Source organism: Schistocerca piceifrons, unplaced genomic scaffold (genome assembly GCF_021461385.2).
Source record: "Schistocerca piceifrons isolate TAMUIC-IGC-003096 unplaced genomic scaffold, iqSchPice1.1 HiC_scaffold_1039, whole genome shotgun sequence".
NCBI lineage: Eukaryota > Metazoa > Arthropoda > Insecta > Orthoptera > Acrididae > Schistocerca > Schistocerca piceifrons.
Window position 1 is genome coordinate 94,217 of NW_025726840.1, and position 16,149 is coordinate 110,365.

Here is a 16,149-nt window from a genome sequence, read left to right on the forward strand (position 1 = left end):
CTGGTTTGCAGCAAAGTGAATACCGCTAACTGAAAGCACTCTGTTGTAGCCCCAGTGGCGCAATTGGTTAGCGCACGGTACCTATAAGGCAGTAGCCGTGAGCAATGCCGGGGTTGTGAGTTCGAGCCTCACCTGGGGCATACTTTTATTTCTTAGCAGCTGTCTCTGACAGCAACAGGACGCTAGGTTTGAGATGTATCAGCTATTTGAGTAACATAATTGTGCATTCGAGACGCTAGCTGCGTCTTCCTCGGTAGTATAGTGGTTAGTATCCCCGCCTGTCACGCGGGAGACCGGGGTTCGATTCCCCGCCGGGGAGGCACATCCGATTTTTAATTGCTGCTCTATCACTCGCCGAACTTAGTGTAGGTCGTTTGCGGCTACTAGCACCATATCTCTCGCACACAGGCACCTGTCTACAGCGCATCCTCGGTAGTATAGTGGTTAGTATCCCCGCCTGTCACGCGGGAGACCGGGGTTCGATTCCCCGCCGGGGAGATGCGATTTTTATCTCACAACCCTGTTCGAGTGTTGCGCGTATGTGGGTCGTAAGAGCATTAACTTTGCGATCGTGGAGTGTAGTTGGCGCAAAATCTTAAAAAATGCTACAACTTAGGAAGTGGTTCTCGCATTCTTCACATTTCAGAACTGCGGGGTATGCTGTTAACGCTGTATCAAAGCACCCCAGCCGACGCTGTGGGCGTAATAATCGAGCTCGGCACAGTCCGCAAAAGAAATAATTTTAGCAGAGCGTGGTTTCGATCCACGGACCTCTGGGTTATGGGCCCAGCACGCTTCCACTGCGCCACTCTGCTGCCTGGGGTTGCGCCGGCTCTTCGCCACGTGACGTGGGACACTTGGAAAGTGTTGTCTGCGTCGCTTTCACACGCCTGTATTTAATTGCGTATCATCTCCTACAGCTCTCAGCTTGACTTGTCTCGACTTTGCTCGACTGACGCTACGCTGACGCTTGCAGGCAGCGATATTTACCACGATCGACTCGACATGCAGCTGCGAGATGCACAGGAGCAACAAAGCACTCCACGGTGCGGCGACATACGAAATCCACTGCCCAGCTACGCGTCGGCAACTAACAAAACGCCGACCCTGCCAGGATTCGAACCTGGAATCTTCTGATCCGTAGTCAGACGCGTTATCCGTTGCGCCACAGGGCCAGTGGCAGCATTTCTTTCTACGAGACAAGTGCAATTCGCTAAGAAACGTGTTCTCCATGGCTGAGCAAGCTCCCAAGGAAGGTACCTTTCGTGCAGCTGTGTGGCCGCAGTGCGCCTGCAGAGCTTAGAGCTTGCCACGCATCTGCTCTCGCTGTTCGACAGGTAGCAGAAGGCAAGGCGCGCGTTTTCCCACGTTTTCTCGACGACGAGAGCCGGTTGATGTGCATGTAAGCGTAGCATATGAAACAAGAATAGCACGAAGCATTGGTAGTCAGGTGCCAAAGTCGCAGTATGGCATCAGGTGGCGATCGTATGTTTCTGTGGCCACCACTGGTTTGCAGCAAAGTGAATACCGCTAACTGAAAGCACTCTGTTGTAGCCCCAGTGGCGCAATTGGTTAGCGCACGGTACTTATAAGGCAGTAGCCGTGAGCAATGCCGGGGTTGTGAGTTCGAGCCTCACCTGGGGCATACTTTTATTTCTTAGCAGCTGTCTCTGACAGCAACAGGAGGCTAGGTTTGAGATGTATCAGCTATTTGAGTAACATAATTGTGCATTCGAGACGCTAGCTGCGTCTTCCTCGGTAGTATAGTGGTTAGTATCCCCGCCTGTCACGCGGGAGACCGGGGTTCGATTCCCCGCCGGGGAGATGCGATTTTTATCTCACAACCCTGTTCGAGTGTTGCGCGTATGTGGGTCGTAAGAGCATTAACTTTGCGATCGTGGAGTGTAGTTGGCGCAAAATCTTAAAAAATGCTACAACTTAGGAAGTGGTTCTCGCATTCTTCACATTTCAGAACTGCGGGGTATGCTGTTAACGCTGTATCAAAGCACCCCAGCCGACGCTGTGGGCGTAATAATCGAGCTCGGCACAGTCCGCAAAAGAAATAATTTTAGCAGAGCGTGGTTTCGATCCACGGACCTCTGGGTTATGGGCCCAGCACGCTTCCACTGCGCCACTCTGCTGCCTGGGGTTGCGCCGGCTCTTCGCCACGTGACGTGGGACACTTGGAAAGTGTTGTCTGCGTCGCTTTCACACGCCTGTATTTAATTGCGTATCATCTCCTACAGCTCTCAGCTTGACTTGTCTCGACTTTGCTCGACTGACGCTACGCTGACGCTTGCAGGCAGCGATATTTACCACGATCGACTCGACATGCAGCTGCGAGATGCACAGGAGCAACAAAGCACTCCACGGTGCGGCGACATACGAAATCCACTGCCCAGCTACGCGTCGGCAACTAACAAAACGCCGACCCTGCCAGGATTCGAACCTGGAATCTTCTGATCCGTAGTCAGACGCGTTATCCGTTGCGCCACAGGGCCAGTGGCAGCATTTCTTTCTACGAGACAAGTGCAATTCGCTAAGAAACGTGTTCTCCATGGCTGAGCAAGCTCCCAAGGAAGGTACCTTTCGTGCAGCTGTGTGGCCGCAGTGCGCCTGCAGAGCTTAGAGCTTGCCACGCATCTGCTCTCGCTGTTCGACAGGTAGCAGAAGGCAAGGCGCGCGTTTTCCCACGTTTTCTCGACGACGAGAGCCGGTTGATGTGCATGTAAGCGTAGCATATGAAACAAGAATAGCACGAAGCATTGGTAGTCAGGTGCCAAAGTCGCAGTATGGCATCAGGTGGCGATCGTATGTTTCTGTGGCCACCACTGGTTTGCAGCAAAGTGAATACCGCTAACTGAAAGCACTCTGTTGTAGCCCCAGTGGCGCAATTGGTTAGCGCACGGTACTTATAAGGCAGTAGCCGTGAGCAATGCCGGGGTTGTGAGTTCGAGCCTCACCTGGGGCATACTTTTATTTCTTAGCAGCTGTCTCTGACAGCAACAGGAGGCTAGGTTTGAGATGTATCAGCTATTTGAGTAACATAATTGTGCATTCGAGACGCTAGCTGCGTCTTCCTCGGTAGTATAGTGGTTAGTATCCCCGCCTGTCACGCGGGAGACCGGGGTTCGATTCCCCGCCGGGGAGATGCGATTTTTATCTCACAACCCTGTTCGAGTGTTGCGCGTATGTGGGTCGTAAGAGCATTAACTTTGCGATCGTGGAGTGTAGTTGGCGCAAAATCTTAAAAAATGCTACAACTTAGGAAGTGGTTCTCGCATTCTTCACATTTCAGAACTGCGGGGTATGCTGTTAACGCTGTATCAAAGCACCCCAGCCGACGCTGTGGGCGTAATAATCGAGCTCGGCACAGTCCGCAAAAGAAATAATTTTAGCAGAGCGTGGTTTCGATCCACGGACCTCTGGGTTATGGGCCCAGCACGCTTCCACTGCGCCACTCTGCTGCCTGGGGTTGCGCCGGCTCTTCGCCACGTGACGTGGGACACTTGGAAAGTGTTGTCTGCGTCGCTTTCACACGCCTGTATTTAATTGCGTATCATCTCCTACAGCTCTCAGCTTGACTTGTCTCGACTTTGCTCGACTGACGCTACGCTGACGCTTGCAGGCAGCGATATTTACCACGATCGACTCGACATGCAGCTGCGAGATGCACAGGAGCAACAAAGCACTCCACGGTGCGGCGACATACGAAATCCACTGCCCAGCTACGCGTCGGCAACTAACAAAACGCCGACCCTGCCAGGATTCGAACCTGGAATCTTCTGATCCGTAGTCAGACGCGTTATCCGTTGCGCCACAGGGCCAGTGGCAGCATTTCTTTCTACGAGACAAGTGCAATTCGCTAAGAAACGTGTTCTCCATGGCTGAGCAAGCTCCCAAGGAAGGTACCTTTCGTGCAGCTGCGTGGCCGCAGTGCGCCTGCAGAGCTTAGAGCTTGCCACGCATCTGCTCTCGCTGTTCGACAGGTAGCAGAAGGCAAGGCGCGCGTTTTCCCACGTTTTCTCGACGACGAGAGCCGGTTGATGTGCATGTAAGCGTAGCATATGAAACAAGAATAGCACGAAGCATTGGTAGTCAGGTGCCAAAGTCGCAGTATGGCATCAGGTGGCGATCGTATGTTTCTGTGGCCACCACTGGTTTGCAGCAAAGTGAATACCGCTAACTGAAAGCACTCTGTTGTAGCCCCAGTGGCGCAATTGGTTAGCGCACGGTACCTATAAGGCAGTAGCCGTGAGCAATGCCGGGGTTGTGAGTTCGAGCCTCACCTGGGGCATACTTTTATTTCTTAGCAGCTGTCTCTGACAGCAACAGGACGCTAGGTTTGAGATGTATCAGCTATTTGAGTAACATAATTGTGCATTCGAGACGCTAGCTGCGTCTTCCTCGGTAGTATAGTGGTTAGTATCCCCGCCTGTCACGCGGGAGACCGGGGTTCGATTCCCCGCCGGGGAGGCACATCCGATTTTTAATTGCTGCTCTATCACTCGCCGAACTTAGTGTAGGTCGTTTGCGGCTACTAGCACCATATCTCTCGCACACAGGCACCTGTCTACAGCGCATCCTCGGTAGTATAGTGGTTAGTATCCCCGCCTGTCACGCGGGAGACCGGGGTTCGATTCCCCGCCGGGGAGATGCGATTTTTATCTCACAACCCTGTTCGAGTGTTGCGCGTATGTGGGTCGTAAGAGCATTAACTTTGCGATCGTGGAGTGTAGTTGGCGCAAAATCTTAAAAAATGCTACAACTTAGGAAGTGGTTCTCGCATTCTTCACATTTCAGAACTGCGGGGTATGCTGTTAACGCTGTATCAAAGCACCCCAGCCGACGCTGTGGGCGTAATAATCGAGCTCGGCACAGTCCGCAAAAGAAATAATTTTAGCAGAGCGTGGTTTCGATCCACGGACCTCTGGGTTATGGGCCCAGCACGCTTCCACTGCGCCACTCTGCTGCCTGGGGTTGCGCCGGCTCTTCGCCACGTGACGTGGGACACTTGGAAAGTGTTGTCTGCGTCGCTTTCACACGCCTGTATTTAATTGCGTATCATCTCCTACAGCTCTCAGCTTGACTTGTCTCGACTTTGCTCGACTGACGCTACGCTGACGCTTGCAGGCAGCGATATTTACCACGATCGACTCGACATGCAGCTGCGAGATGCACAGGAGCAACAAAGCACTCCACGGTGCGGCGACATACGAAATCCACTGCCCAGCTACGCGTCGGCAACTAACAAAACGCCGACCCTGCCAGGATTCGAACCTGGAATCTTCTGATCCGTAGTCAGACGCGTTATCCGTTGCGCCACAGGGCCAGTGGCAGCATTTCTTTCTACGAGACAAGTGCAATTCGCTAAGAAACGTGTTCTCCATGGCTGAGCAAGCTCCCAAGGAAGGTACCTTTCGTGCAGCTGTGTGGCCGCAGTGCGCCTGCAGAGCTTAGAGCTTGCCACGCATCTGCTCTCGCTGTTCGACAGGTAGCAGAAGGCAAGGCGCGCGTTTTCCCACGTTTTCTCGACGACGAGAGCCGGTTGATGTGCATGTAAGCGTAGCATATGAAACAAGAATAGCACGAAGCATTGGTAGTCAGGTGCCAAAGTCGCAGTATGGCATCAGGTGGCGATCGTATGTTTCTGTGGCCACCACTGGTTTGCAGCAAAGTGAATACCGCTAACTGAAAGCACTCTGTTGTAGCCCCAGTGGCGCAATTGGTTAGCGCACGGTACTTATAAGGCAGTAGCCGTGAGCAATGCCGGGGTTGTGAGTTCGAGCCTCACCTGGGGCATACTTTTATTTCTTAGCAGCTGTCTCTGACAGCAACAGGAGGCTAGGTTTGAGATGTATCAGCTATTTGAGTAACATAATTGTGCATTCGAGACGCTAGCTGCGTCTTCCTCGGTAGTATAGTGGTTAGTATCCCCGCCTGTCACGCGGGAGACCGGGGTTCGATTCCCCGCCGGGGAGATGCGATTTTTATCTCACAACCCTGTTCGAGTGTTGCGCGTATGTGGGTCGTAAGAGCATTAACTTTGCGATCGTGGAGTGTAGTTGGCGCAAAATCTTAAAAAATGCTACAACTTAGGAAGTGGTTCTCGCATTCTTCACATTTCAGAACTGCGGGGTATGCTGTTAACGCTGTATCAAAGCACCCCAGCCGACGCTGTGGGCGTAATAATCGAGCTCGGCACAGTCCGCAAAAGAAATAATTTTAGCAGAGCGTGGTTTCGATCCACGGACCTCTGGGTTATGGGCCCAGCACGCTTCCACTGCGCCACTCTGCTGCCTGGGGTTGCGCCGGCTCTTCGCCACGTGACGTGGGACACTTGGAAAGTGTTGTCTGCGTCGCTTTCACACGCCTGTATTTAATTGCGTATCATCTCCTACAGCTCTCAGCTTGACTTGTCTCGACTTTGCTCGACTGACGCTACGCTGACGCTTGCAGGCAGCGATATTTACCACGATCGACTCGACATGCAGCTGCGAGATGCACAGGAGCAACAAAGCACTCCACGGTGCGGCGACATACGAAATCCACTGCCCAGCTACGCGTCGGCAACTAACAAAACGCCGACCCTGCCAGGATTCGAACCTGGAATCTTCTGATCCGTAGTCAGACGCGTTATCCGTTGCGCCACAGGGCCAGTGGCAGCATTTCTTTCTACGAGACAAGTGCAATTCGCTAAGAAACGTGTTCTCCATGGCTGAGCAAGCTCCCAAGGAAGGTACCTTTCGTGCAGCTGTGTGGCCGCAGTGCGCCTGCAGAGCTTAGAGCTTGCCACGCATCTGCTCTCGCTGTTCGACAGGTAGCAGAAGGCAAGGCGCGCGTTTTCCCACGTTTTCTCGACGACGAGAGCCGGTTGATGTGCATGTAAGCGTAGCATATGAAACAAGAATAGCACGAAGCATTGGTAGTCAGGTGCCAAAGTCGCAGTATGGCATCAGGTGGCGATCGTATGTTTCTGTGGCCACCACTGGTTTGCAGCAAAGTGAATACCGCTAACTGAAAGCACTCTGTTGTAGCCCCAGTGGCGCAATTGGTTAGCGCACGGTACTTATAAGGCAGTAGCCGTGAGCAATGCCGGGGTTGTGAGTTCGAGCCTCACCTGGGGCATACTTTTATTTCTTAGCAGCTGTCTCTGACAGCAACAGGAGGCTAGGTTTGAGATGTATCAGCTATTTGAGTAACATAATTGTGCATTCGAGACGCTAGCTGCGTCTTCCTCGGTAGTATAGTGGTTAGTATCCCCGCCTGTCACGCGGGAGACCGGGGTTCGATTCCCCGCCGGGGAGATGCGATTTTTATCTCACAACCCTGTTCGAGTGTTGCGCGTATGTGGGTCGTAAGAGCATTAACTTTGCGATCGTGGAGTGTAGTTGGCGCAAAATCTTAAAAAATGCTACAACTTAGGAAGTGGTTCTCGCATTCTTCACATTTCAGAACTGCGGGGTATGCTGTTAACGCTGTATCAAAGCACCCCAGCCGACGCTGTGGGCGTAATAATCGAGCTCGGCACAGTCCGCAAAAGAAATAATTTTAGCAGAGCGTGGTTTCGATCCACGGACCTCTGGGTTATGGGCCCAGCACGCTTCCACTGCGCCACTCTGCTGCCTGGGGTTGCGCCGGCTCTTCGCCACGTGACGTGGGACACTTGGAAAGTGTTGTCTGCGTCGCTTTCACACGCCTGTATTTAATTGCGTATCATCTCCTACAGCTCTCAGCTTGACTTGTCTCGACTTTGCTCGACTGACGCTACGCTGACGCTTGCAGGCAGCGATATTTACCACGATCGACTCGACATGCAGCTGCGAGATGCACAGGAGCAACAAAGCACTCCACGGTGCGGCGACATACGAAATCCACTGCCCAGCTACGCGTCGGCAACTAACAAAACGCCGACCCTGCCAGGATTCGAACCTGGAATCTTCTGATCCGTAGTCAGACGCGTTATCCGTTGCGCCACAGGGCCAGTGGCAGCATTTCTTTCTACGAGACAAGTGCAATTCGCTAAGAAACGTGTTCTCCATGGCTGAGCAAGCTCCCAAGGAAGGTACCTTTCGTGCAGCTGCGTGGCCGCAGTGCGCCTGCAGAGCTTAGAGCTTGCCACGCATCTGCTCTCGCTGTTCGACAGGTAGCAGAAGGCAAGGCGCGCGTTTTCCCACGTTTTCTCGACGACGAGAGCCGGTTGATGTGCATGTAAGCGTAGCATATGAAACAAGAATAGCACGAAGCATTGGTAGTCAGGTGCCAAAGTCGCAGTATGGCATCAGGTGGCGATCGTATGTTTCTGTGGCCACCACTGGTTTGCAGCAAAGTGAATACCGCTAACTGAAAGCACTCTGTTGTAGCCCCAGTGGCGCAATTGGTTAGCGCACGGTACCTATAAGGCAGTAGCCGTGAGCAATGCCGGGGTTGTGAGTTCGAGCCTCACCTGGGGCATACTTTTATTTCTTAGCAGCTGTCTCTGACAGCAACAGGACGCTAGGTTTGAGATGTATCAGCTATTTGAGTAACATAATTGTGCATTCGAGACGCTAGCTGCGTCTTCCTCGGTAGTATAGTGGTTAGTATCCCCGCCTGTCACGCGGGAGACCGGGGTTCGATTCCCCGCCGGGGAGGCACATCCGATTTTTAATTGCTGCTCTATCACTCGCCGAACTTAGTGTAGGTCGTTTGCGGCTACTAGCACCATATCTCTCGCACACAGGCACCTGTCTACAGCGCATCCTCGGTAGTATAGTGGTTAGTATCCCCGCCTGTCACGCGGGAGACCGGGGTTCGATTCCCCGCCGGGGAGATGCGATTTTTATCTCACAACCCTGTTCGAGTGTTGCGCGTATGTGGGTCGTAAGAGCATTAACTTTGCGATCGTGGAGTGTAGTTGGCGCAAAATCTTAAAAAATGCTACAACTTAGGAAGTGGTTCTCGCATTCTTCACATTTCAGAACTGCGGGGTATGCTGTTAACGCTGTATCAAAGCACCCCAGCCGACGCTGTGGGCGTAATAATCGAGCTCGGCACAGTCCGCAAAAGAAATAATTTTAGCAGAGCGTGGTTTCGATCCACGGACCTCTGGGTTATGGGCCCAGCACGCTTCCACTGCGCCACTCTGCTGCCTGGGGTTGCGCCGGCTCTTCGCCACGTGACGTGGGACACTTGGAAAGTGTTGTCTGCGTCGCTTTCACACGCCTGTATTTAATTGCGTATCATCTCCTACAGCTCTCAGCTTGACTTGTCTCGACTTTGCTCGACTGACGCTACGCTGACGCTTGCAGGCAGCGATATTTACCACGATCGACTCGACATGCAGCTGCGAGATGCACAGGAGCAACAAAGCACTCCACGGTGCGGCGACATACGAAATCCACTGCCCAGCTACGCGTCGGCAACTAACAAAACGCCGACCCTGCCAGGATTCGAACCTGGAATCTTCTGATCCGTAGTCAGACGCGTTATCCGTTGCGCCACAGGGCCAGTGGCAGCATTTCTTTCTACGAGACAAGTGCAATTCGCTAAGAAACGTGTTCTCCATGGCTGAGCAAGCTCCCAAGGAAGGTACCTTTCGTGCAGCTGTGTGGCCGCAGTGCGCCTGCAGAGCTTAGAGCTTGCCACGCATCTGCTCTCGCTGTTCGACAGGTAGCAGAAGGCAAGGCGCGCGTTTTCCCACGTTTTCTCGACGACGAGAGCCGGTTGATGTGCATGTAAGCGTAGCATATGAAACAAGAATAGCACGAAGCATTGGTAGTCAGGTGCCAAAGTCGCAGTATGGCATCAGGTGGCGATCGTATGTTTCTGTGGCCACCACTGGTTTGCAGCAAAGTGAATACCGCTAACTGAAAGCACTCTGTTGTAGCCCCAGTGGCGCAATTGGTTAGCGCACGGTACTTATAAGGCAGTAGCCGTGAGCAATGCCGGGGTTGTGAGTTCGAGCCTCACCTGGGGCATACTTTTATTTCTTAGCAGCTGTCTCTGACAGCAACAGGAGGCTAGGTTTGAGATGTATCAGCTATTTGAGTAACATAATTGTGCATTCGAGACGCTAGCTGCGTCTTCCTCGGTAGTATAGTGGTTAGTATCCCCGCCTGTCACGCGGGAGACCGGGGTTCGATTCCCCGCCGGGGAGATGCGATTTTTATCTCACAACCCTGTTCGAGTGTTGCGCGTATGTGGGTCGTAAGAGCATTAACTTTGCGATCGTGGAGTGTAGTTGGCGCAAAATCTTAAAAAATGCTACAACTTAGGAAGTGGTTCTCGCATTCTTCACATTTCAGAACTGCGGGGTATGCTGTTAACGCTGTATCAAAGCACCCCAGCCGACGCTGTGGGCGTAATAATCGAGCTCGGCACAGTCCGCAAAAGAAATAATTTTAGCAGAGCGTGGTTTCGATCCACGGACCTCTGGGTTATGGGCCCAGCACGCTTCCACTGCGCCACTCTGCTGCCTGGGGTTGCGCCGGCTCTTCGCCACGTGACGTGGGACACTTGGAAAGTGTTGTCTGCGTCGCTTTCACACGCCTGTATTTAATTGCGTATCATCTCCTACAGCTCTCAGCTTGACTTGTCTCGACTTTGCTCGACTGACGCTACGCTGACGCTTGCAGGCAGCGATATTTACCACGATCGACTCGACATGCAGCTGCGAGATGCACAGGAGCAACAAAGCACTCCACGGTGCGGCGACATACGAAATCCACTGCCCAGCTACGCGTCGGCAACTAACAAAACGCCGACCCTGCCAGGATTCGAACCTGGAATCTTCTGATCCGTAGTCAGACGCGTTATCCGTTGCGCCACAGGGCCAGTGGCAGCATTTCTTTCTACGAGACAAGTGCAATTCGCTAAGAAACGTGTTCTCCATGGCTGAGCAAGCTCCCAAGGAAGGTACCTTTCGTGCAGCTGTGTGGCCGCAGTGCGCCTGCAGAGCTTAGAGCTTGCCACGCATCTGCTCTCGCTGTTCGACAGGTAGCAGAAGGCAAGGCGCGCGTTTTCCCACGTTTTCTCGACGACGAGAGCCGGTTGATGTGCATGTAAGCGTAGCATATGAAACAAGAATAGCACGAAGCATTGGTAGTCAGGTGCCAAAGTCGCAGTATGGCATCAGGTGGCGATCGTATGTTTCTGTGGCCACCACTGGTTTGCAGCAAAGTGAATACCGCTAACTGAAAGCACTCTGTTGTAGCCCCAGTGGCGCAATTGGTTAGCGCACGGTACTTATAAGGCAGTAGCCGTGAGCAATGCCGGGGTTGTGAGTTCGAGCCTCACCTGGGGCATACTTTTATTTCTTAGCAGCTGTCTCTGACAGCAACAGGAGGCTAGGTTTGAGATGTATCAGCTATTTGAGTAACATAATTGTGCATTCGAGACGCTAGCTGCGTCTTCCTCGGTAGTATAGTGGTTAGTATCCCCGCCTGTCACGCGGGAGACCGGGGTTCGATTCCCCGCCGGGGAGATGCGATTTTTATCTCACAACCCTGTTCGAGTGTTGCGCGTATGTGGGTCGTAAGAGCATTAACTTTGCGATCGTGGAGTGTAGTTGGCGCAAAATCTTAAAAAATGCTACAACTTAGGAAGTGGTTCTCGCATTCTTCACATTTCAGAACTGCGGGGTATGCTGTTAACGCTGTATCAAAGCACCCCAGCCGACGCTGTGGGCGTAATAATCGAGCTCGGCACAGTCCGCAAAAGAAATAATTTTAGCAGAGCGTGGTTTCGATCCACGGACCTCTGGGTTATGGGCCCAGCACGCTTCCACTGCGCCACTCTGCTGCCTGGGGTTGCGCCGGCTCTTCGCCACGTGACGTGGGACACTTGGAAAGTGTTGTCTGCGTCGCTTTCACACGCCTGTATTTAATTGCGTATCATCTCCTACAGCTCTCAGCTTGACTTGTCTCGACTTTGCTCGACTGACGCTACGCTGACGCTTGCAGGTAGCGATATTTACCACGATCGACTCGACATGCAGCTGCGAGATGCACAGGAGCAACAAAGCACTCCACGGTGCGGCGACATACGAAATCCACTGCCCAGCTACGCGTCGGCAACTAACAAAACGCCGACCCTGCCAGGATTCGAACCTGGAATCTTCTGATCCGTAGTCAGACGCGTTATCCGTTGCGCCACAGGGCCAGTGGCAGCATTTCTTTCTACGAGACAAGTGCAATTCGCTAAGAAACGTGTTCTCCATGGCTGAGCAAGCTCCCAAGGAAGGTACCTTTCGTGCAGCTGTGTGGCCGCAGTGCGCCTGCAGAGCTTAGAGCTTGCCACGCATCTGCTCTCGCTGTTCGACAGGTAGCAGAAGGCAAGGCGCGCGTTTTCCCACGTTTTCTCGACGACGAGAGCCGGTTGATGTGCATGTAAGCGTAGCATATGAAACAAGAATAGCACGAAGCATTGGTAGTCAGGTGCCAAAGTCGCAGTATGGCATCAGGTGGCGATCGTATGTTTCTGTGGCCACCACTGGTTTGCAGCAAAGTGAATACCGCTAACTGAAAGCACTCTGTTGTAGCCCCAGTGGCGCAATTGGTTAGCGCACGGTACTTATAAGGCAGTAGCCGTGAGCAATGCCGGGGTTGTGAGTTCGAGCCTCACCTGGGGCATACTTTTATTTCTTAGCAGCTGTCTCTGACAGCAACAGGAGGCTAGGTTTGAGATGTATCAGCTATTTGAGTAACATAATTGTGCATTCGAGACGCTAGCTGCGTCTTCCTCGGTAGTATAGTGGTTAGTATCCCCGCCTGTCACGCGGGAGACCGGGGTTCGATTCCCCGCCGGGGAGATGCGATTTTTATCTCACAACCCTGTTCGAGTGTTGCGCGTATGTGGGTCGTAAGAGCATTAACTTTGCGATCGTGGAGTGTAGTTGGCGCAAAATCTTAAAAAATGCTACAACTTAGGAAGTGGTTCTCGCATTCTTCACATTTCAGAACTGCGGGGTATGCTGTTAACGCTGTATCAAAGCACCCCAGCCGACGCTGTGGGCGTAATAATCGAGCTCGGCACAGTCCGCAAAAGAAATAATTTTAGCAGAGCGTGGTTTCGATCCACGGACCTCTGGGTTATGGGCCCAGCACGCTTCCACTGCGCCACTCTGCTGCCTGGGGTTGCGCCGGCTCTTCGCCACGTGACGTGGGACACTTGGAAAGTGTTGTCTGCGTCGCTTTCACACGCCTGTATTTAATTGCGTATCATCTCCTACAGCTCTCAGCTTGACTTGTCTCGACTTTGCTCGACTGACGCTACGCTGACGCTTGCAGGCAGCGATATTTACCACGATCGACTCGACATGCAGCTGCGAGATGCACAGGAGCAACAAAGCACTCCACGGTGCGGCGACATACGAAATCCACTGCCCAGCTACGCGTCGGCAACTAACAAAACGCCGACCCTGCCAGGATTCGAACCTGGAATCTTCTGATCCGTAGTCAGACGCGTTATCCGTTGCGCCACAGGGCCAGTGGCAGCATTTCTTTCTACGAGACAAGTGCAATTCGCTAAGAAACGTGTTCTCCATGGCTGAGCAAGCTCCCAAGGAAGGTACCTTTCGTGCAGCTGTGTGGCCGCAGTGCGCCTGCAGAGCTTAGAGCTTGCCACGCATCTGCTCTCGCTGTTCGACAGGTAGCAGAAGGCAAGGCGCGCGTTTTCCCACGTTTTCTCGACGACGAGAGCCGGTTGATGTGCATGTAAGCGTAGCATATGAAACAAGAATAGCACGAAGCATTGGTAGTCAGGTGCCAAAGTCGCAGTATGGCATCAGGTGGCGATCGTATGTTTCTGTGGCCACCACTGGTTTGCAGCAAAGTGAATACCGCTAACTGAAAGCACTCTGTTGTAGCCCCAGTGGCGCAATTGGTTAGCGCACGGTACTTATAAGGCAGTAGCCGTGAGCAATGCCGGGGTTGTGAGTTCGAGCCTCACCTGGGGCATACTTTTATTTCTTAGCAGCTGTCTCTGACAGCAACAGGAGGCTAGGTTTGAGATGTATCAGCTATTTGAGTAACATAATTGTGCATTCGAGACGCTAGCTGCGTCTTCCTCGGTAGTATAGTGGTTAGTATCCCCGCCTGTCACGCGGGAGACCGGGGTTCGATTCCCCGCCGGGGAGATGCGATTTTTATCTCACAACCCTGTTCGAGTGTTGCGCGTATGTGGGTCGTAAGAGCATTAACTTTGCGATCGTGGAGTGTAGTTGGCGCAAAATCTTAAAAAATGCTACAACTTAGGAAGTGGTTCTCGCATTCTTCACATTTCAGAACTGCGGGGTATGCTGTTAACGCTGTATCAAAGCACCCCAGCCGACGCTGTGGGCGTAATAATCGAGCTCGGCACAGTCCGCAAAAGAAATAATTTTAGCAGAGCGTGGTTTCGATCCACGGACCTCTGGGTTATGGGCCCAGCACGCTTCCACTGCGCCACTCTGCTGCCTGGGGTTGCGCCGGCTCTTCGCCACGTGACGTGGGACACTTGGAAAGTGTTGTCTGCGTCGCTTTCACACGCCTGTATTTAATTGCGTATCATCTCCTACAGCTCTCAGCTTGACTTGTCTCGACTTTGCTCGACTGACGCTACGCTGACGCTTGCAGGCAGCGATATTTACCACGATCGACTCGACATGCAGCTGCGAGATGCACAGGAGCAACAAAGCACTCCACGGTGCGGCGACATACGAAATCCACTGCCCAGCTACGCGTCGGCAACTAACAAAACGCCGACCCTGCCAGGATTCGAACCTGGAATCTTCTGATCCGTAGTCAGACGCGTTATCCGTTGCGCCACAGGGCCAGTGGCAGCATTTCTTTCTACGAGACAAGTGCAATTCGCTAAGAAACGTGTTCTCCATGGCTGAGCAAGCTCCCAAGGAAGGTACCTTTCGTGCAGCTGTGTGGCCGCAGTGCGCCTGCAGAGCTTAGAGCTTGCCACGCATCTGCTCTCGCTGTTCGACAGGTAGCAGAAGGCAAGGCGCGCGTTTTCCCACGTTTTCTCGACGACGAGAGCCGGTTGATGTGCATGTAAGCGTAGCATATGAAACAAGAATAGCACGAAGCATTGGTAGTCAGGTGCCAAAGTCGCAGTATGGCATCAGGTGGCGATCGTATGTTTCTGTGGCCACCACTGGTTTGCAGCAAAGTGAATACCGCTAACTGAAAGCACTCTGTTGTAGCCCCAGTGGCGCAATTGGTTAGCGCACGGTACTTATAAGGCAGTAGCCGTGAGCAATGCCGGGGTTGTGAGTTCGAGCCTCACCTGGGGCATACTTTTATTTCTTAGCAGCTGTCTCTGACAGCAACAGGAGGCTAGGTTTGAGATGTATCAGCTATTTGAGTAACATAATTGTGCATTCGAGACGCTAGCTGCGTCTTCCTCGGTAGTATAGTGGTTAGTATCCCCGCCTGTCACGCGGGAGACCGGGGTTCGATTCCCCGCCGGGGAGATGCGATTTTTATCTCACAACCCTGTTCGAGTGTTGCGCGTATGTGGGTCGTAAGAGCATTAACTTTGCGATCGTGGAGTGTAGTTGGCGCAAAATCTTAAAAAATGCTACAACTTAGGAAGTGGTTCTCGCATTCTTCACATTTCAGAACTGCGGGGTATGCTGTTAACGCTGTATCAAAGCACCCCAGCCGACGCTGTGGGCGTAATAATCGAGCTCGGCACAGTCCGCAAAAGAAATAATTTTAGCAGAGCGTGGTTTCGATCCACGGACCTCTGGGTTATGGGCCCAGCACGCTTCCACTGCGCCACTCTGCTGCCTGGGGTTGCGCCGGCTCTTCGCCACGTGACGTGGGACACTTGGAAAGTGTTGTCTGCGTCGCTTTCACACGCCTGTATTTAATTGCGTATCATCTCCTACAGCTCTCAGCTTGACTTGTCTCGACTTTGCTCGACTGACGCTACGCTGACGCTTGCAGGTAGCGATATTTACCACGATCGACTCGACATGCAGCTGCGAGATGCACAGGAGCAACAAAGCACTCCACGGTGCGGCGACATACGAAATCCACTGCCCAGCTACGCGTCGGCAACTAACAAAACGCCGACCCTGCCAGGATTCGAACCTGGAATCTTCTGATCCGTAGTCAGACGCGTTATCCGTTGCGCCACAGGGCCAGTGGCAGCATTTCTTTCTACGAGACAAGT

The 16,149-nt window shown here is 52.9% G+C and overlaps 51 non-coding genes across 51 annotated transcripts; 27 read left to right on the forward strand and 24 right to left on the reverse strand.

Annotated features, from left to right (window-relative positions):
- The first annotated feature begins 48 nt into the window (after positions 1-48).
- Positions 49-140, forward strand: Trnai-uau. The gene is given in 2 exon segments: positions 49-86; positions 105-140. It is a non-coding gene; the product is annotated as a tRNA-Ile (tRNA).
- A 107-nt stretch (positions 141-247) lies between these two features.
- On the forward strand, positions 248-319 carry Trnad-guc. Its single transcript has one exon. It is a non-coding gene; the product is annotated as a tRNA-Asp (tRNA).
- Positions 320-426: 107 nt separating this feature from the next.
- On the forward strand, positions 427-498 carry Trnad-guc. Its single transcript has one exon. It is a non-coding gene; the product is annotated as a tRNA-Asp (tRNA).
- A 245-nt stretch (positions 499-743) lies between these two features.
- Positions 744-815, reverse strand: Trnam-cau. The gene has a single exon. It is a non-coding gene; the product is annotated as a tRNA-Met (tRNA).
- A 287-nt stretch (positions 816-1,102) lies between these two features.
- Positions 1,103-1,175, reverse strand: Trnar-acg. The gene has a single exon. It is a non-coding gene; the product is annotated as a tRNA-Arg (tRNA).
- Positions 1,176-1,553: 378 nt separating this feature from the next.
- On the forward strand, positions 1,554-1,645 carry Trnai-uau. The gene is given in 2 exon segments: positions 1,554-1,591; positions 1,610-1,645. It is a non-coding gene; the product is annotated as a tRNA-Ile (tRNA).
- Positions 1,646-1,752: 107 nt separating this feature from the next.
- Trnad-guc lies at positions 1,753-1,824 on the forward strand. Its single transcript has one exon. It is a non-coding gene; the product is annotated as a tRNA-Asp (tRNA).
- Positions 1,825-2,069: 245 nt separating this feature from the next.
- Positions 2,070-2,141, reverse strand: Trnam-cau. The gene has a single exon. It is a non-coding gene; the product is annotated as a tRNA-Met (tRNA).
- Positions 2,142-2,428: 287 nt separating this feature from the next.
- Positions 2,429-2,501, reverse strand: Trnar-acg. Its single transcript has one exon. It is a non-coding gene; the product is annotated as a tRNA-Arg (tRNA).
- A 378-nt stretch (positions 2,502-2,879) lies between these two features.
- Trnai-uau lies at positions 2,880-2,971 on the forward strand. Its single transcript is given in 2 exon segments — positions 2,880-2,917; positions 2,936-2,971. It is a non-coding gene; the product is annotated as a tRNA-Ile (tRNA).
- Positions 2,972-3,078: 107 nt separating this feature from the next.
- Positions 3,079-3,150, forward strand: Trnad-guc. The gene has a single exon. It is a non-coding gene; the product is annotated as a tRNA-Asp (tRNA).
- Positions 3,151-3,395: 245 nt separating this feature from the next.
- Trnam-cau lies at positions 3,396-3,467 on the reverse strand. Its single transcript has one exon. It is a non-coding gene; the product is annotated as a tRNA-Met (tRNA).
- Positions 3,468-3,754: 287 nt separating this feature from the next.
- On the reverse strand, positions 3,755-3,827 carry Trnar-acg. The gene has a single exon. It is a non-coding gene; the product is annotated as a tRNA-Arg (tRNA).
- A 378-nt stretch (positions 3,828-4,205) lies between these two features.
- Trnai-uau lies at positions 4,206-4,297 on the forward strand. The gene is given in 2 exon segments: positions 4,206-4,243; positions 4,262-4,297. It is a non-coding gene; the product is annotated as a tRNA-Ile (tRNA).
- A 107-nt stretch (positions 4,298-4,404) lies between these two features.
- Positions 4,405-4,476, forward strand: Trnad-guc. Its single transcript has one exon. It is a non-coding gene; the product is annotated as a tRNA-Asp (tRNA).
- Positions 4,477-4,583: 107 nt separating this feature from the next.
- On the forward strand, positions 4,584-4,655 carry Trnad-guc. The gene has a single exon. It is a non-coding gene; the product is annotated as a tRNA-Asp (tRNA).
- A 245-nt stretch (positions 4,656-4,900) lies between these two features.
- Trnam-cau lies at positions 4,901-4,972 on the reverse strand. The gene has a single exon. It is a non-coding gene; the product is annotated as a tRNA-Met (tRNA).
- A 287-nt stretch (positions 4,973-5,259) lies between these two features.
- Positions 5,260-5,332, reverse strand: Trnar-acg. Its single transcript has one exon. It is a non-coding gene; the product is annotated as a tRNA-Arg (tRNA).
- A 378-nt stretch (positions 5,333-5,710) lies between these two features.
- Trnai-uau lies at positions 5,711-5,802 on the forward strand. The gene is given in 2 exon segments: positions 5,711-5,748; positions 5,767-5,802. It is a non-coding gene; the product is annotated as a tRNA-Ile (tRNA).
- Positions 5,803-5,909: 107 nt separating this feature from the next.
- On the forward strand, positions 5,910-5,981 carry Trnad-guc. The gene has a single exon. It is a non-coding gene; the product is annotated as a tRNA-Asp (tRNA).
- Positions 5,982-6,226: 245 nt separating this feature from the next.
- Positions 6,227-6,298, reverse strand: Trnam-cau. The gene has a single exon. It is a non-coding gene; the product is annotated as a tRNA-Met (tRNA).
- Positions 6,299-6,585: 287 nt separating this feature from the next.
- Positions 6,586-6,658, reverse strand: Trnar-acg. Its single transcript has one exon. It is a non-coding gene; the product is annotated as a tRNA-Arg (tRNA).
- A 378-nt stretch (positions 6,659-7,036) lies between these two features.
- Trnai-uau lies at positions 7,037-7,128 on the forward strand. The gene is given in 2 exon segments: positions 7,037-7,074; positions 7,093-7,128. It is a non-coding gene; the product is annotated as a tRNA-Ile (tRNA).
- Positions 7,129-7,235: 107 nt separating this feature from the next.
- Trnad-guc lies at positions 7,236-7,307 on the forward strand. The gene has a single exon. It is a non-coding gene; the product is annotated as a tRNA-Asp (tRNA).
- Positions 7,308-7,552: 245 nt separating this feature from the next.
- Trnam-cau lies at positions 7,553-7,624 on the reverse strand. The gene has a single exon. It is a non-coding gene; the product is annotated as a tRNA-Met (tRNA).
- A 287-nt stretch (positions 7,625-7,911) lies between these two features.
- Trnar-acg lies at positions 7,912-7,984 on the reverse strand. Its single transcript has one exon. It is a non-coding gene; the product is annotated as a tRNA-Arg (tRNA).
- A 378-nt stretch (positions 7,985-8,362) lies between these two features.
- Trnai-uau lies at positions 8,363-8,454 on the forward strand. The gene is given in 2 exon segments: positions 8,363-8,400; positions 8,419-8,454. It is a non-coding gene; the product is annotated as a tRNA-Ile (tRNA).
- A 107-nt stretch (positions 8,455-8,561) lies between these two features.
- Positions 8,562-8,633, forward strand: Trnad-guc. The gene has a single exon. It is a non-coding gene; the product is annotated as a tRNA-Asp (tRNA).
- Positions 8,634-8,740: 107 nt separating this feature from the next.
- Positions 8,741-8,812, forward strand: Trnad-guc. Its single transcript has one exon. It is a non-coding gene; the product is annotated as a tRNA-Asp (tRNA).
- A 245-nt stretch (positions 8,813-9,057) lies between these two features.
- Trnam-cau lies at positions 9,058-9,129 on the reverse strand. Its single transcript has one exon. It is a non-coding gene; the product is annotated as a tRNA-Met (tRNA).
- Positions 9,130-9,416: 287 nt separating this feature from the next.
- Trnar-acg lies at positions 9,417-9,489 on the reverse strand. The gene has a single exon. It is a non-coding gene; the product is annotated as a tRNA-Arg (tRNA).
- Positions 9,490-9,867: 378 nt separating this feature from the next.
- Trnai-uau lies at positions 9,868-9,959 on the forward strand. The gene is given in 2 exon segments: positions 9,868-9,905; positions 9,924-9,959. It is a non-coding gene; the product is annotated as a tRNA-Ile (tRNA).
- A 107-nt stretch (positions 9,960-10,066) lies between these two features.
- Trnad-guc lies at positions 10,067-10,138 on the forward strand. The gene has a single exon. It is a non-coding gene; the product is annotated as a tRNA-Asp (tRNA).
- A 245-nt stretch (positions 10,139-10,383) lies between these two features.
- Positions 10,384-10,455, reverse strand: Trnam-cau. The gene has a single exon. It is a non-coding gene; the product is annotated as a tRNA-Met (tRNA).
- Positions 10,456-10,742: 287 nt separating this feature from the next.
- On the reverse strand, positions 10,743-10,815 carry Trnar-acg. Its single transcript has one exon. It is a non-coding gene; the product is annotated as a tRNA-Arg (tRNA).
- A 378-nt stretch (positions 10,816-11,193) lies between these two features.
- Trnai-uau lies at positions 11,194-11,285 on the forward strand. Its single transcript is given in 2 exon segments — positions 11,194-11,231; positions 11,250-11,285. It is a non-coding gene; the product is annotated as a tRNA-Ile (tRNA).
- A 107-nt stretch (positions 11,286-11,392) lies between these two features.
- Trnad-guc lies at positions 11,393-11,464 on the forward strand. The gene has a single exon. It is a non-coding gene; the product is annotated as a tRNA-Asp (tRNA).
- Positions 11,465-11,709: 245 nt separating this feature from the next.
- Trnam-cau lies at positions 11,710-11,781 on the reverse strand. The gene has a single exon. It is a non-coding gene; the product is annotated as a tRNA-Met (tRNA).
- Positions 11,782-12,068: 287 nt separating this feature from the next.
- On the reverse strand, positions 12,069-12,141 carry Trnar-acg. Its single transcript has one exon. It is a non-coding gene; the product is annotated as a tRNA-Arg (tRNA).
- Positions 12,142-12,519: 378 nt separating this feature from the next.
- Trnai-uau lies at positions 12,520-12,611 on the forward strand. The gene is given in 2 exon segments: positions 12,520-12,557; positions 12,576-12,611. It is a non-coding gene; the product is annotated as a tRNA-Ile (tRNA).
- A 107-nt stretch (positions 12,612-12,718) lies between these two features.
- On the forward strand, positions 12,719-12,790 carry Trnad-guc. The gene has a single exon. It is a non-coding gene; the product is annotated as a tRNA-Asp (tRNA).
- Positions 12,791-13,035: 245 nt separating this feature from the next.
- Positions 13,036-13,107, reverse strand: Trnam-cau. The gene has a single exon. It is a non-coding gene; the product is annotated as a tRNA-Met (tRNA).
- A 287-nt stretch (positions 13,108-13,394) lies between these two features.
- Positions 13,395-13,467, reverse strand: Trnar-acg. The gene has a single exon. It is a non-coding gene; the product is annotated as a tRNA-Arg (tRNA).
- Positions 13,468-13,845: 378 nt separating this feature from the next.
- Trnai-uau lies at positions 13,846-13,937 on the forward strand. The gene is given in 2 exon segments: positions 13,846-13,883; positions 13,902-13,937. It is a non-coding gene; the product is annotated as a tRNA-Ile (tRNA).
- Positions 13,938-14,044: 107 nt separating this feature from the next.
- Trnad-guc lies at positions 14,045-14,116 on the forward strand. Its single transcript has one exon. It is a non-coding gene; the product is annotated as a tRNA-Asp (tRNA).
- Positions 14,117-14,361: 245 nt separating this feature from the next.
- On the reverse strand, positions 14,362-14,433 carry Trnam-cau. The gene has a single exon. It is a non-coding gene; the product is annotated as a tRNA-Met (tRNA).
- A 287-nt stretch (positions 14,434-14,720) lies between these two features.
- Trnar-acg lies at positions 14,721-14,793 on the reverse strand. The gene has a single exon. It is a non-coding gene; the product is annotated as a tRNA-Arg (tRNA).
- A 378-nt stretch (positions 14,794-15,171) lies between these two features.
- Positions 15,172-15,263, forward strand: Trnai-uau. Its single transcript is given in 2 exon segments — positions 15,172-15,209; positions 15,228-15,263. It is a non-coding gene; the product is annotated as a tRNA-Ile (tRNA).
- A 107-nt stretch (positions 15,264-15,370) lies between these two features.
- On the forward strand, positions 15,371-15,442 carry Trnad-guc. The gene has a single exon. It is a non-coding gene; the product is annotated as a tRNA-Asp (tRNA).
- A 245-nt stretch (positions 15,443-15,687) lies between these two features.
- Trnam-cau lies at positions 15,688-15,759 on the reverse strand. The gene has a single exon. It is a non-coding gene; the product is annotated as a tRNA-Met (tRNA).
- A 287-nt stretch (positions 15,760-16,046) lies between these two features.
- Trnar-acg lies at positions 16,047-16,119 on the reverse strand. The gene has a single exon. It is a non-coding gene; the product is annotated as a tRNA-Arg (tRNA).
- Between the last annotated feature and the right edge of the window lie 30 nt (positions 16,120-16,149).